Genomic DNA, 6503 nt, shown 5'->3' with positions numbered 1-6503 from the left:
CGAAGTTCAGAGAGTCGATTTCAGTACCCAAATTTTAGAATTCTAAGTGTTTTGGAACGAGACACCCTCGACGGCCCGTCGTGCCCATGACGGTCCGTCGTGGGTTCCGTTGACTCAGACAGTTTTTCCAGAAATAAAATCTGCTGCTTAAAACGACTAAACAGGTCGTTACATCTAAACAAGATATATGATGAAAAAAAAATAATATGTACATTATGCTTAATGTCAGTATGCTCATACTCCAGACAATCTTAATGATGAAATTCTAATTTAATATGACTAAGATACGAGGCAAAAGAAAAAAAAATTCCAAACAACATTTAACATACAATTCTAGAAAGCTTTGAGAATTGGCAGGTAAAACAAGGAAATACTCATGTTTATATTGAATCCATAGGCAAATATAATCACCATTTTCGACTAATGATCAAATGATATAAAGGTCCAACTTGATCCAAACGAGTTAACAAGCATTAAGATAATCGAAACGCTCATGTAATAGGCAAAATTAAATCGACTAGAATAAAACACGACTACGTCGGCATGACGAGTTAAACAAACAGAGTACAGCTTAGAGTAACTCATAGTATTGAAAGAAAAATCATGATACTGACTGACCAGTGATATATCTCACGTACTAATCCTTCATAATAAATATCACAATCCGACGCTAACGAATTTAGTACATACAAAGCATTTAAACGAGGACGATTTAAGAACAAATCCATACTTAAGTCAAAATCACCCCCCACATGAGCAACACTATAGACACATCGAGGAGCAGACATGCACTAAATTTATTAGGGAATTAAACTTTATACTAGAAAGTGAATACTGTATTATCAAGAAGGTCCAATTCTTTGTCATTCTTGAGAAATCGACCGATGAGTCCAACTTAACAAAGAAGCTAAGCACTTAATAATTTAGAAAAATAAAACTCTTTCAATGAACAACAAGTCTTGAGATCTGACGCCTTGCCTAAACGAGCTAGAACTTGACACTCTAAGAAAGACAAAACGGTTCGGGACTCATGAATTTTAGAATCAAATATAGATATATATTGGTAAGAAATCTTGATAATCAGTGATCCAAATTGGATCTAAAAAGACTCATTGCATTGCTAGACTTCAATGATTCATTTATTTTTATTTTATTTTTTTTCAAAAAAGAATCAGTCAACTTTTATTCACTTCCATTTGTGAGAATTTTTAAATGCGGAGATTTGCAACAGAAAAACTACGGTAACAGTAGCGTTCAAAAACAGGAATGCTAACAGCAAATGCGGCAAAACCATAAACAAAATCTCCTTCGAACATTGAAAGCATAAATAAATTTAAATGAGACCAAATGAACAAAATGGAAAAAGCATTCGCGTCACACGATAGTCACAATAATACTGAACTGAACCAATTAGGGGCAGAGTTAGTGATCTAAAACCAAATCTAAACTCAAGGATGATGGGATAAATCTTTTCAAACATATCCAATTGATAAAAGAAGCACAAAAATCATTTTTGACACAAAGGAGAAGATACCATCATGTCAATGTAGTCGAGTAAACAGCAAAGAAGAAATGCCACGAACTAAAAATTAAAATAAAAGACGGACCGAACAGAGTCATCGAACTATCCTGAAAGTGAAGCGCGCGTTATTCATTTTATAGAAGTAAGATGAAGGAAATAATTTAGACGGAACACACTCAGACAAATTTATCAGGTAATCGCAACGGAATACATGTTCAACTAACATAAACAAACTCAAAACTAACAGAAGGTTACCTCTTGAGGCGCAGCGAAACAGAAACGACGAGCTAGAACAGACTTCAACACGAGAAGCTGAACGGGAGCGAAAGAATGGAAGTATGGATAGCAATTTGTTTTTTTTTGTTATGTAAAAAACAACTAAAGATCAAAACAATTTTGTTCCTGTATTTTCATCACTTCCTCTGTAAATTCTCGACTAGAATAAAAATCTTTCCTAATTTTCCAACTAAAAGAAAACCCTCTCAAAAATTTCTCAGGCTTATCCCTTAAAAAAAATCCCTTGATGGAAAGAAAAAGAGACTATATAAAGGCCAAGAATTAGGGTTTTTTACCAAAGGGAGGGAAAGACGAGGAAATTCCAAATTTGGGAGGAGTGGGCTGCTAATAATAAAAGAAAAAGCCCAAATTTGGTTGGTCCAAACAAACTTGAAAGATAAAAAAACACTATGAATTAACCGCATAAGCCTCTTAACTTCGACGAGACAAAATAATCGACATAATTAAAAGAATTAGTTCCAAAATAGAGAATAAACTATTGGATAACTAGTTAGTAAAACATTCAAACAAAAAATAAAATTTTTAAGACGATTTTCACACATTCTTACAAATATGCTTACATATATATATTTTGAAAGGTATATTTGAATTTCACAAAATATCTATTATTTTGAATCGCTTGGAATCTTAAGAAGCTCGTGAATTAATTTATCGTAAAGAGCAAAAATTGGTTGTCAACACATGTATATATACATATATGTATAGAAATAAATATATAGATGTAAACCATATATATATATATATATATATATTCCGTGCTAGAGCACGGACCCAACACTAACATATAAATTATTGTTCTAACAAAAGAGTAAGTAATCACATAACTTCTCATCGATAAATTTTTACATGCATTCTATAGAATTAAAAATTTCACTTAAATCATATCCTCTGCCAATGTTGGTTGTTAAAAAAAATCAATTATAATTAGTGTAAGAAATGTCTGCAAAGAAAAGAAAATGCTAATGAAGAATCATCAATGTAATAAGCAAAAATGTATATGTAAAAAAGTGTTTTCTTCAGGTAGGTTTGCAGTGCAACTATTTATTACCAACACTTTCTGAAGTCACCTTATTTACCCAAAACTAATTGTCTGAACATATATCGGGAAAATACGTAAAATAATAATAAAATATATTTAAATCCTTAATACATATAAACTGAGAATAGATTTATCCAATTGAAGCAGAATATCATTATTGGGTCACTCCTCCAATACATCAATCATAGTCCTTTTAGAATTTCACCCAGCGCATTTACCCATTCTTTAAATTATGTCTTGTCAAAATCATCAAGAACAAGGACTAAAAGGTCACAATCAATTAGCTACGATTTACTAAAAATATAGTTATAAGAATGTTACACGTTCTCCTAAGCAATGAAAAATAAGACAACACATGATCTAAATGAGTTACTTCTTGCCTAGAAATACCATAAGTTTCTCCTTTTGATGAGGACACATCAAGTTTACAAGAACTGACAAAATTATTGTTTACTACCACTTACAAAGTCACAAGTCATTATGAAATCAAATATTTCAAACATATAGTGCAGAAGTTGAATGTAGAAATACCCAAATACATATGTATATACATATGTATATATGTATGTATGTATATATATATATATATATATATATGTATACATATGTGTATATATACATACACATATGTATATATATGTATATATAAATATACATATATGTATACATATGTATATATATATACATGGCAAAAGTCATATGCGGTCACTCAAAGTTGTCCCGATTATTCATTTAGACACCTCAACTAGACGTACTACCTATTGAACACTTCAACCATTCCTAATATGAACCATTTCAACATTTTTTGTCTATGTGGCACATTGTTTGTAATCCACACCCTTTAGGCGCGTGAAAGTATTAAATTGGGCCTTCTTTTTTTTTTGGAAAAAAACTATTATTTCTTCTTCATCGTCTTTGACACTCATCCTCCATCACACCATATTTTACCACTATCACCGCCGTTACACACCCCTTTTTCTTCCTCTTAATTTCTCCTGATACTTAACTTAAACTTTTTTTTAGCTCGATTGTTGTTATATTTTCGGCCCCATTGTCATCCATATTAGGATTGGTTGCACCACCATTGAAACCACCATTCCACCATTATTACCGTCATTTTCTTTCATGTTTAATTTGTAAAGGATTTCAGTTAGGAGTTTGTATCTGTGTTGTTAATTCAATAATTTGGTGTTAAATTGATGTCCAGTTGTTCGAATTTATTGGAGGATTTTTCTATCAATTATTTACTTTGCTCAAATTTTTATTGAAGTTTTTAATTTGTTGTAAATGTGTTGTTTTGACTTTAAATTGATGTATATTGGCCTAATGTAAGGATGTTTCTTCATCCAAAAAAATTAATCGATTATGAAACATAAAAAAATCAAAAGAATTCCATTTTTTCGACAATGACAAATGAAACTTATAAATTTTTCGGAGAGATTTTTTTCCACATCTTTCTCTACCTAAAAAACGAGATGAAGTAAAAAGTTATAATTAATAACAAAGATGATGAAAAAAATTGTCGGGTTGAAGATGGAACTGTACAGGGAGGGGACGGTCGCCATTAATGGAGTTAGAGAGAAATGTATGTTTTGGATTCTAGCTGAAGGCAGGGAAGTGGGTGTTTAAGTTTTAGTTTTTTTTCATTTTTTTACCTTAAAATAATTTTTTATTTTTTTAACTTTATAATATAATGTTTAAATAATGTTCAAATGGTTCAAATTAAGAATGGTAGAAGTGTTCAATAGGTAGTACGTCTAGTTGAGGTATCTAAATGAATAATCAGGACAAGTTTGAGTGGCCGCATATGACTTATGCCTATATACATATATGTATATANTATCCTCTGCCAATGTTGGTTGTTAAAAAAAATCAATTATAATTAGTGTAAGAAATGTCTGCAAGGAAAAGAAAATGCTAATGAAGAATCATCAATGTAATAAGTAAAAATGTATATGTAAAAAAGTGTTTTCTTCAAGTAGGTGAGTCCTTTGCAGTGCAACTATTTATTACCAACACTTTATGAAGTCACCTTATTTACCCAAAACTAATTGTCTGAACATATATTGGGAAAATACGTAAAATAATAATAAAATATATTTTAATCGTAAATACATATAATCTGAGAAGAGATTTATCCAATTGAAGTAGAATAGCATTATTGGGTCACTCCTCCAATACATCAATCATAGTCCTTTTAGAATTTCACCAAGCGCATTCATCTTTTCTTTAAATTGTGTCTTGTCAAAATCATCAAGAACAAGGACTAAAAGGTCACAACCAATTAGCTACGATTTACTAAAAATACAGTTATAAGAATATTACACATTCTCCTAAGCAATGAAAAATAAGACAACACGTGATCTAAATGAGTTACTTCTTGCCTAGAAATACCATAAGTTTCTCCTTTTGATGAGGACACGTCAAGTTTACAAGAACTGACAAAATTATTGTTTACTACCACTTACAAAGTCACAAGTCATTATGAAATCAAATATTTCAAACATATAGTTCAGAATTTGAATGTAGAAATACATACCACATACCTCTCACAACTAACAATTTCACTGCCTTTTCATTTGTTGCCCTCACAAATTCCATTCATGCATATCTCTCCAATAATTCAAGCCTACAATTATTTTCAAAATTACTTATACTAACTGATAGGAAATTTCATAAAGTTATTAATATTTGGAAGTACATATATAAAGTTGTAAGCAAATATTCATTTATAGTGATCTTAGAGTAATAAACAATTAAACTGCATTCACAAAAAATAATGTTTATTTACTTGCAAAGACCAACGTAAGGCTAAGTAACCTCTAAAAAACTGAAAAGTATAACAAAAGATAAAAACATATCGTGTCATCCCAAAATCCTACATATTACAGAAGGAAATGAATCTCGAAGGCCATAAATATTAGCTTCTTTATTCATAAATAGTAATGTTATCAGGAAAGCTGAATCCTAGAGAAAAGAAACTCTTTACAAAAAAAAAATGCACAACTCTCCTAAACTCTCCAGACAAAATTTCTTTAAGTGAAAAGAACGATTACAAATCAAAAGAGGAGATTAGTTGAATTGAAAGGAATAACATAAAGAAACTTACAAAAGGCAGACACAAGGAGAAATGTTACGAAAATAACCAGAATCATATCTAGGAAACATCACTAAGTAGATTTGCAACGTTCACATATACACACCAGAATAACTAATAAAATTTATTTTGTTTCATTGTATTTGAAATTAAGAATTTTAGTTTTGATGTTATGTTGATTCGAGTAGAAAGTATATATGTAAAACTTTAGGAAAGGTCAAATACATATCTTCAAAAATTCTATGCATAAATGGTATAAATCAAGTTATAATAGTGTCTCTCCTGTGCTTGTATTCAAATTTTACTATACATGTTCTCTAAATTTGTCAAGCATCTTAGTCAAATCGGCTCAGACTTCTTTCTCTAGAAAATTGGTATACCAACTTTGTTGTACAGTTTAAACCGCACTGTATGATAATTACAAAGCATAGCATAGAAAACTATTTTCTATAGTCAGTTACTTATCCCTTTGAGTCAAGCCTCGTTATAACCATAATTCTTGATCCTTCTACCCCTACTCCCCCTTTCTATTGTTTACTCGAGAGAGG

This window comes from Solanum pennellii, chromosome 1 (assembly GCF_001406875.1).
Source record: "Solanum pennellii chromosome 1, SPENNV200".
NCBI lineage: Eukaryota > Viridiplantae > Streptophyta > Magnoliopsida > Solanales > Solanaceae > Solanum > Solanum pennellii.
The sequence above is the reverse complement of the archived record's forward strand: the minus strand, read 5'-3'. Positions refer to the sequence as shown.